At 40.9% G+C, this 12553-nt stretch overlaps 1 protein-coding gene and 1 long non-coding RNA gene across 5 annotated transcripts in view; one reads left to right on the forward strand and one right to left on the reverse strand.

Moving 5' to 3' along the window:
- The window catches only part of LOC107218064 (small conductance calcium-activated potassium channel protein), a 161715-nt gene that overhangs the window by 143803 nt on the left and 5359 nt on the right, over window positions 1-12553 (reverse strand). For both annotated transcript variants that reach the window (XM_015655813.2, XM_046743925.1), the window contains exon 2: window positions 1019-1246. The gene's annotated coding sequence lies outside the window, so the exon portion shown is untranslated. The remainder of the gene's footprint in view (window positions 1-1018; window positions 1247-12553) is intronic.
- The window catches only part of LOC124295128, a 158281-nt gene that overhangs the window by 123296 nt on the left and 22432 nt on the right, over window positions 1-12553 (forward strand). For 2 of the 3 annotated variants that reach the window (XR_006905032.1, XR_006905033.1), the window contains one exon: window positions 12410-12495. The exons of the other annotated variant lie outside the window; for it this stretch is intronic. This is a non-coding gene — a long non-coding RNA (uncharacterized LOC124295128). The remainder of the gene's footprint in view (window positions 1-12409; window positions 12496-12553) is intronic. 3 annotated transcript variants of the gene reach the window in all.

Consider the following 12553-nt stretch of genomic DNA (forward strand, 5'->3'; position numbering starts at 1 on the left):
TTTTCTCGAGAGGAGAAACTTCAAACCAATTCTTGTACATCGGTTGAAATTCAATCTGTCCAAGCCTTCTCGGCAGCGTTTCAACAACTCGTATTTTATGCCTGAAGTAATTTTTCACTCTCTTAGAGAAAATCTATTAAGCCTGTAACAAAAATACAAGCACTTGGTTTTCAAATACACCTGATATATCGCCCACGCATTGTCCATTCCTAACTGTCAACGTCACGTTTGTGCGTATATGTTTTACACGCGTTGTGCATACAATAATTTGACAACTCGCCAGGTTACACTGAAAAACTGAATGAATTTCCACTCAACATAATACGTTATGCAACATAGTCTATCCGTTATAGTTTGAATGAGGAAATAAAACATCAGTGTTGTGAACACGTTTTCGACACGCTGTAAATTTGTTTATTCAGTTTTTCACACCTCGACCACCTCTGCCAGATTTTGCGTCAACGTTTAGTGTACCTACAATCTACATACACATACGTGTACGTATGTGCATTGCATTTTCTATACAGGGTTATTGAAAAAGCTTGTTAACTACTTAAGTTGATGGCATTTTTTGCACAGGTTGAGTAGCTCTCATCATCTATATTCCGTTTCATCGAATATAATGAGAATATATTGCTCGCGAGGCGATATTTCAACCTGGACCCTGAAGCTCGGCTTTGCTGACTATACAGTTTCTCCTACTATATGAAGAGGGTATCTTTCCCTCCCATCCATCCGGTTCACGAAATTTCCCAAACACTCGCGGATCGTGTCGTGATTCCAGAAATAGGATTTTGTGAACTTTCGTTTTGGAACAGCACCCCGATATTTTCCAGAAATAACCCGCTTCTCATCTTCGATACAAAATTCTAGTAAGATATTTATAGTTTTACGCAGAAGTTTGTAAATCTTGACCTTTTCTAATATTAACTCGATGCCCAAGGAACAGGGTTAACTCAGGATGTAGGATTCTACTGTTAGACCATTTACTTATTACATCTTACGTAGTACGACTCACCACTGATTTATCTCGAGAAGTCTGCTTCGCGGGAAATGATCCCCAATTTCAACGTATCGTCGAACTTTGATTCCTTTGATTGTACGGAAAAAAATTTTGAAATAATAAATGATAAAATCACATTTACTTATGTTTCTTTGGTAGTTTATCGTATAAAAATTGGTCCACTTAATTTATGTTGGCGCGGTAAGCCTTCACCCTTTCATATCCGTTAAAGCGATCGTCAACCTGGAAAATAGAAAATATCTGGTTAATTACTGAAACTTTATAATGATCTCGACAACGTTCAATTTTGTCTTTTGTCTCTGTTTTTGTCCGTCTAGTCGAGTTCACAGTATACCATAATTTCGACTCCAATTTCTGGCGCAACCTCCCTTTCAAATTGATTCTGCGAATGGAGAATTTCCAGAGTCGCGTTCACCGGTTGTATGGTTCTAGTTTGCAGCCCGGGCTTGTCTTCTACGGATGAAAAAAGCAATTTTATCGTGGAAATTTCTAACCACTTTATTTCTTCGTGGTTTAGTGGATTTACACACTTTTCTTTCACGTGGAAAACAAAAACTTCATATTATATGCCTACATTCTTATTATCTTTACAGGTCTGTAACAGACGTGTGTCCGTAGAGATTTTCTTCCTCCAAGTAAATATTAAAGTAGATAAGCTCTGTTCGGCGAACAAACGTCTTTCCACCAGCTGCTTTGGCATCGTATAAATCGCGAAGCAGGCCTCGTGCGAATTGTACATATAAATACTCATTTAATCGACAGCCGAGACTCGGAGTCGGATACCACAATGTAAAGGTATCGCAGTACGTCTGCTGCGATAATAGCAAAGCGAAGTGGTCACGGCACGCGAGAATTCCTTCGGGAAACGAGGAAGTCTTTGTGCTAAGATCGTTGTCAGATAAAAAGCGCAAACAAGCGGGGCAAGGGTGCTTAGTCGACGTCATGTTTGCTCCGAGGGCGAGCCAAACTCTGGTATTGAGTTGTTGTGCCAGGTGTGCATAAACGCCGTACAAAAAAGATTTCTTGATTTATGTAATATGACATAACAAGTATCGATACTTCGTCTGTGTATTGATCAGAACTGCGAAATGTACGCTCAATACTTAGTGACGTGATTTTAATTCGAGACATGTCAAGAAGTGGGATTGAAAATTGGCACAATCTGGTTGGAATCGTTATATTTTTCTACATTTTCCTTCTCCTGCTGAATGGAATTTCTCCGAGTGACAAAGAGGTTTTGATTATTCAAAACTTGGATCATGATCGCAACTTCGGTTATTCGCAACATTCCTGAAGAATTCTGAGTGATACTTTGGACATCTGATGAATACTTTTATCGCGTAGTCAGTTTGGCTGACTATTTCCCTTGAAATCTTTGTAACTTTTCCTAATCGACTTTCGCGTGGTAAAGTTGACTTAGGACGAAGTTTTGCCTTATTTCCGTGAACCAGATTCAACCGTCTATTCTTACGTGGAAACTGACGGAACTGGGATTGCTGTTTTGTGCTCAATAATTCACGAGGAGGTCTCCTCACGATCTCACGATTTAGTGCCCCTTGCTCTAGAGAACCATGCAAATTAAGGCCCGAGTAAACTGACCCAGACAGCGAGATACGTAGTCCCTGACCTGAGAGGTGATAAAACGTCCCTACCATGACTATTCCAACCCTCAATTAACGTCCGTTTCCTCATCTTTAGATGGCGTCTCTGCGTCTTAGCATCTTCCGCTGTAGCGCTCCGGCATGCTGCATATAATATTGAAGAATTTCAACCGGAGTCTGGAAGCTACAGTCTTCTGGTAGGTGTCAATCTTGATGTCGCTACGTGTGGTATGAATAATTGCGTAGTTTCAGTCTAGGTTCGCTGTTGAATGGCTGAACGTTTCGTGTTTTACCCGGCAATGTAGCTCACGTCAGGATCACGATCCTGGTGAGTTCCGTCAGTTGAAACCCTCGTGATACAAAACCACGTACCGCGAGAATTCCCTAATGAAAATTTATTCGGCAAATAGACGTGGTAGACCTCACTCAGAATTTGAAACGTTTACCTGCACAGTCACCGCCGATGAAATCGACACGGAAACGTCACCGTGTAAGCTTTTGAATGCAACACGCCGTGTTCGTATTTACACTGTCTGCAGAAGATACTGAAGAAATGAATTTGATCAATTCTTCAGTGAGTTGCGTCATTCGGCTTACCTTTGTCCTTTCTTATTACCGATATTACCAATCGGGACGAATTATATGTGAGATCCTGTCTAGTTCCATTGACGGTATAATAGCGCGGAAACTCACCCCTGTCGTATCTCCAATCCATTCAATTTTTCCATTCCAACATAACCGATTGTACGGTTTCTTGAGGCGCGTTAAAGCTGCGCAGCGAAAGAGCACGCTGAAAGGACGAAACGTCGCAAGCGTTTCAATGCACTTTCTAGTCCCTCTCGAGCTTTACGCAGTCTCGTTCTCCGCATGCTCACCCTGCAGAGCTTTTCTCTTCTTTCTCGCGCCGCGTTGTTTCCAGGCGCTACGACTTACCCTCAGCTTTTCAATCTCACCGTGAACCAGGGGCCATTGTTTACCCCCGCTCGCAACGACGCTCGTGTATCTTTCTTGTCGGGACAAATCCTTGTCACTCTCTAACTTTTCCCGTTTATTTACATTCATTTACGGATGTACGTCTATTGTTCACGGGGAATTTATTGTAGGACCTACGAAGCAAAATTCCAGACGGTATAATTTTTCCAGATTTTGCTACAAACAGTATACATACATTTATAGTAAGAATTATCAAATGAAGATTTGTTTGCGCATTTCGTCAGAGTCGTAACACTTTTGTTTGGCAATGTTTTTTGCGCCGGATGAAGGTCCTTCACATCAATTGAATCAGTTCACAGTGAAATATTCACGTTACTTGATTGTTATTTTTAATACCGTACCGCAAGCTTTTCGTAGAACAGCTGTGAGACTTCTTCAACGTTTTAGCCTTCCGGTATAAAATGTTGAGCCAGCGTAGATGGGACAGAGTTTAGTCAGTCAGAAAAGCTCAAAGGCTTTCGCGTTTGATCAATGTTTTGGAATATTCTTCGGTTTTTCGCGTCGCAGTGGTGTTGAAGGAGAACGTTGCTGCATATGAAAAGGGCGCTTTTCGTGCCGTTACCATTAGTCATATTTTTTCTTCTTCCGTCGACGACGCTGTCAGCACGTCATTTTATTTTAGTCTCCAATTTTACTTTTTTTATTTCACGTTTTTCTTTCACCTTGCTCTTTCATTCTTCATACGGGTTTTCATTCTGAGACTTCTATTCGTTTCCTCGTTTTCTATTTCGCCCTTTTGAGAAGCAGCGTGCGAAAATTTTCACGGCACTCCTTGCGCGTTCTCGTGGAAATGAACATTCTGCATTCACGTATATTTTCATCCTTATTTGACTTTGAGAATACTGTATCTTCTCCACGTGCCAGTCAGCCGGTTGTAGGCACGAATTTCTCTTCACAAGATTACGTCTCACTGTGGTTTCTGATATGATATAGGATATAACGGCCGAAGTTATATGAGGTTGAAGTTAGTAACGTTACTTTAACGATTGTTTGGAGATATCGTTAGTTCGCACCCTTAGGATTGTCTGAAATTCAGCTAATAAATCACAGCAAAGATAAAATGTTCATATTTTGAAAAGTCAACTCTTTGAAAGTCCGTCTAAAATTGTACAACAATTTATTCCATGATGTTTCGTTAGGTTTACGTTACTAACTTCAGCCTCGCGAGTTTACGAAATGTTAGACACGAGTTACGGTACACGTAGGTATGTAGACAATTTGATGGATCACCAAAGTTAGAGAAATTCATATTTGAACAAATATTCGCATGGACCGCTCGACCACCTCATACTGCGAAAGCTCAACTTCAGTAGCAATGCAATTCTACTAATTAGGAAAATTCTCTGGGATTAGGTCGATTATTTTTGACCTCAGCCCGTCGGATAATTGAAATACCTCGGAAATGTTCCTCTGTGATGCGTGAAATTATCCAGGATACTAAGTCTGAAATGGCAAGGGTGTTTGAATTTTAGTAAATCCGCTTAATTACAAGCTTCAAACTACTGCTGTATTTCGAAACTGATTTCCGTTCAGAGGTGAAGGTAGGTGCTTTCGCTACGTTCGTTCGGTGAATGCTGTTAATGTACAGATAACAACCCGACGAGTATCATTGTCCTTGGAAAACAAGTCACTCGATAATTTGCAGTTAACTTATCGCACCGGAGTTGACTCTCGAGTTTTGGTCAAATACCTACATGAACAGTATTTCGCTTGAGTGACTTTGCCTCGTATCCCTCACCCGCTCGATGCCAACTTCGAAGAAATAAAATTTGAACATGTCGCACATGATCAATCATCAGCGGTTTGATTGTCGGACAATGAAAATAAGTGATCTGACAAGACCAAATTATTCAAGGTTACGCGACTGTTACAACGCCGTTGAATCGATTCTGATTTGTTAGAATCAATTCGGACGAGGTAGAACTGTGACGATCCAAAAGTTGTTGCAGCAATTGGAATGAGAATGTTGATAGAATCGACTCATAGTATTTGCAATCAAGAAACCGAGGACGTATTTACGCGTTCGCCGAGCGTCTAGGTTTCGGGCTCAACTTCAGGATTAGGATAGTATCATTCGAATCAGAATATCGAATTGTCGCTTCGTTAGACCGTAGAAACTTTTGTCTGACACTTCATTAACGTCAGTTTACTTCACTGAGCCCGGATGTCTATACTGAAAGATTAACGTTTTGCTAATGCATCAGACCATCAACTTGGCCAACTGACGTGTCTTATCCATCTTTCCGGGGAAACTTCAACCCACATTAAGGTACCAGATGAATATCGATCACTGTATCAAGCAACAAAATTCAGTTCGTCTTCTCTCTTTTTGGTTAATCTCTGTGCCGGTAAACGACGTCGTTGATCACGCGATTGTGAACGTGTGGAACATTTTTTTTTCACATTTGTTGGAAGAACATTCCACGTATTTTGATCAGTCAACTGCGCGTGGTAAAATTCACATATTCTGTGCTGGTAAGAATTTGTAAGAAATAAAATGTGCTCACGTGTTGAAACGGGACGAGAAACAATTTAGTGACCTACTTTACAATCTGGTATGATAGTTAAATTACTGCAATTTGGCGGTGAAATTCATACTATAGTGCTGCACAGTGATGGGTGATTATTGCAATGATCTGCATGCCGAGTAATGGCAATCTGTATAACAAGGTGATCGTACTTCATTACGAGCAAACGAAGTTTGTATTATTGAAAAATTTAATCAGTGCTAAAAATGTTCCTTCATCTGCACAGGTCAAAATAAACGCATAAGGGATTCGAGAATCTCTCAACTTTCGCATGAATACCGAAATAACCCCCAACGTTTCTGCTCGTGCAAGTTATCCCGTCGGGCATGGAGATATAAATGAAATTTTTACGAATTCAGCCCACGCGCCAGGCTATGCGACCCGGCTTCTAGCGGCAATGTCACTTGAGAAAGATTTTTCACGAAGAAATCGTTTAAAAAAGTAACTTTGGAAGATCAACCACGGGATAAATATAGACGGGGACCCGATCCGTCTCAAATTTACGCTACATCCGACTATATCGCGACATATACCTGTAAGGCATGCCAGGATTTCACGCACTCCTAATACTCCTCTGTGTTTGTATGGGTGATCCCGCGAAGCTCCGGCAAAGCGCCAACTTCCCTGACTATCATCAACATCCGAGAATAATCTCTGTCCGATACTCGGTAAAAGACGACGACCGTGAAGGCAGCATATATAAATTATTCTTTTTTTTTCAATAAACATACGCCTGCGGTCCAACTTCAAAATCTTCTTATACAGCAGATTCCATTTGAAAAGCTAATATACAGAGCTTTGAGCGGGTAAGGAGCTTTCGTAATCAGTTTTTCGGACAAAAAAGAAAGGAGTGAAAAAAGGAAGTCGCCCGTGAAAAGAAACTCCTAAGCCGTGTAACAAAGGAACGAAACCTGGGAAATTCAACTCTATATATTATATAAAGTATATACATTCTCACCGAATAAAAACCAAGAGAATAGTATTGTGCCTACAGTGTTGGGTATAGTAGTGTTGAGATTAACCAAAATTAACTGTTGTGGACTACCATAGAACAACTTTTGCTGGTGATTCAGAAATCCAACATGAAATTGTGTTAGATTGACACGAAATTATAGTCCACACTGCATGTTTCCTACAGCGTAACTTTTACGAGGCTGGGAAACGATAGGAAGCATTCGTATCGCCACAGCGTCAAACCTTTCGATCGATTACCGATTGATCAGTTACCTTGGAGTTCAGGATTTCGTTTCACATAACCGCAGAAGGAACAACGTGCACCAGATTGCTCGACGAGTCGTACAAAAAGTACGTGCGTTTATTTAAGTTTCGTGGTTAGGTACGTGACTCTTTTCCGCAGGTACCTAAATCCTCCGATCATTCAGCGTCGGAGTCAACCGAGCCCCTCTGATTCTCCGTCTTCCAGCGCAATGACATCCGCGGTTTAAAATCACCCGCTCGTATTCCTTGGACGTTCGTTCATTTCCACGTACATCCATATACACGGTATCGCAAACACACGGTCATAGCTTAACGATCCGGCGTACATCTGGACTCAGTCAGTTCGGCGCTGAACTATCGGAGGCATGGCAGGTTTTCCCGATCAATCGTAAACGTCAGCGAGAATTCTATACGACGCGACGCGTAAACTGGCGAGTGGGTCAACGTCAACTGCCGTCGAGGGGACGACTGTCTTCCATCAGTACTTTGTTCCGGCGACCGTCGAGCCGTACGCTTCATCTCTTACGTGATTGATGGTGCACCGAGCTGGGGAGAGCTTTTTCGCTCATCCTTCCGTCATAATCACGGCACTCCGAAGGTCACTCGTCATCCCTTCGAGTGTAGCAAGTGCCATACGGGACCCGCACGGCTCGACTCGACGTAACGTACAAGTCGAGAGTCTTTCATCTGAGCACGAGATTCGCGACGAGATTCACGATCTGGCTCGCAGTGCAGGGCGCGGTAAACGAGCTTAACTAACTTGAAACTACTTTGCCCAAGAGAGAGAGAGGGAGAGAGAGACGAAGGCCCACACATTGTAACACTATCTGCAGTACTTTAGTTCGAGGTCCCTATTCAACGTCGTACCGGTACAACACGCGAAAGCAATCTAGACTCGCGATACGTGTCGCGCAGGAAGCATGCAGTCACCGTCGAGTACTCGGGTATATATATGTGTGTGTATAACACGCATCCGCAATAGTACGGCGTCATAGTATTACGGCCGTCGACCGTGCCAATAAACTTGAGAAGTTCATGAGCAATTCAACCGGCCAAACGACGATGATCAAGCTACACACCGCCGACGCACTACCACGAGTTTCGCGTCACACGGAGAAAACGATTCCAGAGTTTTGCCATCGGATTGAACTCGTATGAGTCGACTTTTTCCCTTCACCTCTCGAAGCATTCTCCAAAGTGATATTTCATTCGACGGAGATAGGCGATCTTTTCCGTCGACGATTTTCGAAACTACGTAGAAAGCGCAGGGAGAAAGGGTCGGTGATGAGACGAATTGGCGGAACTCATATACGTCTGGTACTCGGATCGTAATGCACTTTTGTACGAAAAATTTCTTCGCTAGATGGTCAAAACGTTCTAGTGATTGCTGATATTTATGGAAAGGGAAAAATTATTTTGCCAAGAGGGAATAATTGTTCCAACCTCATTCTTACCGTCGGTGTATTCTGCCGTTATTGAAACGGTGACGACACTCTAATATACGACATTGATTGCCGAACAGAGAGTACTGTCATCGTTATTGATCCGACGATTTGGCCCTCTGTCCATTTACACCGGCTCGGTTAATTAACGAGTTCAATTGAAAAGCTGAGCTTATGGGTGGCAAAGGTCAGCTTCAATCATTTCGCCCCGCCAACTCGATTCAAAAATCATCTCGTTACAGCCCCTCCATGCTTCTTTCACAGTGATATTCACAATGCTATATTCTTCGTCAATGATACGTGAACAGTCGCACGCAGAAATGCCAATTTAGGAACCCTGGCTCATCCTTGTCTGAAGTATAAGTCTCAAGATCCATCGTACCGAGTGCTTTGTATACCAACCCTTGATTGATTGATTCCCACGTAATTCAATGGCACAAAAGACTCGTCAAAGGTTTTAGAATTATATCTACATTACACCCCCCAAGTACGAATCTTTGCGTTGAAAGCAAATATTCTGGTCATCGGGCAGTGGCAGATATTTTTTATGCTTTGCGGTACGTGTGCATCGAATCGCGTAGTTATCACCTGAGGTTTTTGCTCCGTGGAAGGAACCTTGGAAAAGGTCAGTCGGAGGTCACGCAGAGTGTCGGCATAAAACCCGCGATCTTTGCGTCCGTGACAATCAACCTGCATCGTAAAATATATGAGCAATACATTTGATATTGTTGTTGCAAAGATAACGGATAAACTGAACGGTTACGAGCTGGAACCACCTCATATCCTTATCCTGCAGTTGGGGTAAAAATATCCAGAAGAAGGTAACATTTCCCCGCCCATCTGTCTGCGAGAATTCCCGCCCCCGCCTTATAAAGTATGCTTTCAGCGACTGAATCATTAGTAGGAACCGCCTTCTTCGTGAGAGGAAGGTTAATTGTTTAAACCGTCGTTTCCTGCAAACATCATCCGACGACGAGGATAAGAGAAGAAAAATACTTGATACGCGGTAAAATAGCAACTATTGTTACATGTGTATGAGGAGACTAATATTAGGAGGAAACGAACATTCCACAATACATATTTTGGCCGCTAACCAAACTGATAAAGTAAATACTTGGAACATTAATCGTCGAGTTTTTTGCTACTGCGTCGCAGCATATTGACAGAGAAACGTACGTTTCACCTCTTAAAAGAAAAGTCTCGGTCTTCCGTCCAAGTCTGTCGAGATAGACTCAGTTAATGAAAAGATTTTGATTTAAAGTAGCAAGACTGATTACTTCTCTGCTGCTTGTGGGTGAAATTTTCGAGATAAACTGAGGAAATGAAGGTTACCGGCCTCGATAACTCATTTCCTGAAACTTTCTTCTCTGCGGAACCAGCAAGTTTGTATGTTAACTAAGAGAAAACTGAATGAGCTGCGAATGAAACAGTATAAATGCGCCAGGAAAATTATACGCAGTAGACGTTTATCTTTTCCGCATACAAAATCCAAAAATCGAAATACATCGTAGGTGATCGGGATGTGAAAAAAGCTTTCTCTAAACCTTCCGTGATATGGAATGCAAGCTCGAAAACAGACTCTGATAATTTTTTTTTTTTTTTTTCTTAGTGTAAAAACACAGCAACCATCATGAAAGTAAATAAAAGGATGAACGAATGCAACTCTGCACATCATTTTTCTCCCACTGAATAATTATTTTTTAATTTTTTTCCAGGACACTTGCGTATAAAAACAATTATCATGGCCGCTCAATTACCGATAAATAATATATCCTGCGTATAAATGGCGGAACGTTTACCTACAATAGCTGAGGGGAAAAGTGGAAAAGCGAACACGTCTTCAGGTTATAACGCCCGCAGGCATTGAATCTGCAAATACCGGTGCTCTCAGAATTTAAAACAATCACGAATAAACTCGCTCGTTCCAGGCTCTTTCATGAAATAATTATCCAAGGCATCTTGTTGAAAATTAAAAACGCAAATTTGCTCTGAAAATATTACATGGGCAGCGAAAATAACGAAACGAAATTTCAATTCTTTTAAGCGAAGCACGCCACAGATGTATCACTCGGTGACAAAAAAATGTTCGTAATCGTCTCTATTTCCTGGGATATTGGGCCGTGATTTTCGGTAATATATTCTTGATCGATACAGTATCTTGAAAATTACGTACTACAGTATAGTTTTTCCTGCAGAAGAAGAAAAAAATGGGTTCCTTCAATTTCCGATATTGAATTATTCAATATTGCGTGGATTCGAATCACACAATAACCACGGTTTACCTTCAGAAACATTATCAACGGCGTTTATTTTCTACGCCTGTATACTTTTATCAACATAACATAATTATCAATTAAAACCAAATTAGAACCATCGTGAGGAAAAATAAACAACTAGAAATACAAAATTCTGTCAGCAAGAATTTTCTAATTAATCGACAAAATTCATCCAAGTCCGGAGAAAAATTTTACTGAATAGCATCAATGAAATAGGCGAGTACCCGTTGAAATGAGATAAATTTCTGAAAGCTCGTTTCAAAGTTATGAAGATTTTAATATCATCCCTTCATTCATGGGAATTGAGATTTCCCTCGACTGCATTACGAGTTTTTATTAAGTTGCACAACTAGCTTCCAGAATGCCATAAAATTTCATGAATTAATTATGATTACTTTAATTAGTTGATAGACATTTTTTTCAACAGTTTTACATCGCTGTAGTCGTAAGAAGGACGCCTTATTATATCCCTCAATAAAAATTAAACACAGGCAGCAAAGAATGTAAAATTCTAGAAACTGATTTTGCAGATATATTTATCGAAGTCCTGTTGAATACAGTAAAATTTTTTTACAAGTACCAGTAACTTGGTTTTTCTTTCTCTATTATTATCATAAAACTATTTGAACTAACGCAGACAATCTGTACTAACTTATCATTCTGACTAAATTCGTGTGTCACATTAAACGCACATCGAAGTGCAAAATCATGGCACATAACTGCATTTTAATACAAAATCTAAGGTACCGATAGTCGGTGGCTATCAAATTGACTGACCCCACTTACACGGGGGGGAAAAAATTGATGCCTAAAATAAAACCCCAGTCCTATGGGCATCATTTATTTAAACAGTATTTGATTGGACGGAGGGGAGCCAACCCTTGCTATTTATGGATAAATGTATATAGATATATAATTGTTCAACCGCCGACGTATAACGCAAACGGGAATATTTCAGGAATTCACCTGCTAGAACATTTCACCAGCCGGCGAAAAAAATGGACTTACATCACGTGATGAATGCGGTCAAGTGTAACATACGTAAACTGCGAAACCGTCAGCCCTTCGGATTTTTTTTTTTTTTTTTTTTCTTACGAAAGCTCCCTTCATCCATTAGAGTCCGAGCGGACTTTGTTATTCCCTTTCATTTACTGACCGCAGAGGTAGATTTGGTTTAAAAAATTCATGCAAGAATATTGTACCAAGTGTTTGAGAGCTCTGAATGTCTATCAACTCTGCGCCGTTCTACACTTTTATTTTATTCGTCATTAAATTGTGTTTTTTTTTTATTTCTATTTTTCTTAATGCATTTATATTTCTGCTGCAGATACAGAAATACCTCCTTCGTCCAAGGGAACGAGACTAAAATGTACGGCATTTTGATCGCGGAGATGCAAAGACGTCGACAAGAGAGTGAGTGTTTTCAATTTTGCATCCGCATCTCGTTACGCGAAGTAATATTCTTTGTGTA

The sequence above is a fragment of the Neodiprion lecontei genome, chromosome 6, assembly GCF_021901455.1.
Source record: "Neodiprion lecontei isolate iyNeoLeco1 chromosome 6, iyNeoLeco1.1, whole genome shotgun sequence".
NCBI classification, from domain to species: Eukaryota; Metazoa; Arthropoda; class Insecta; order Hymenoptera; family Diprionidae; genus Neodiprion; species Neodiprion lecontei.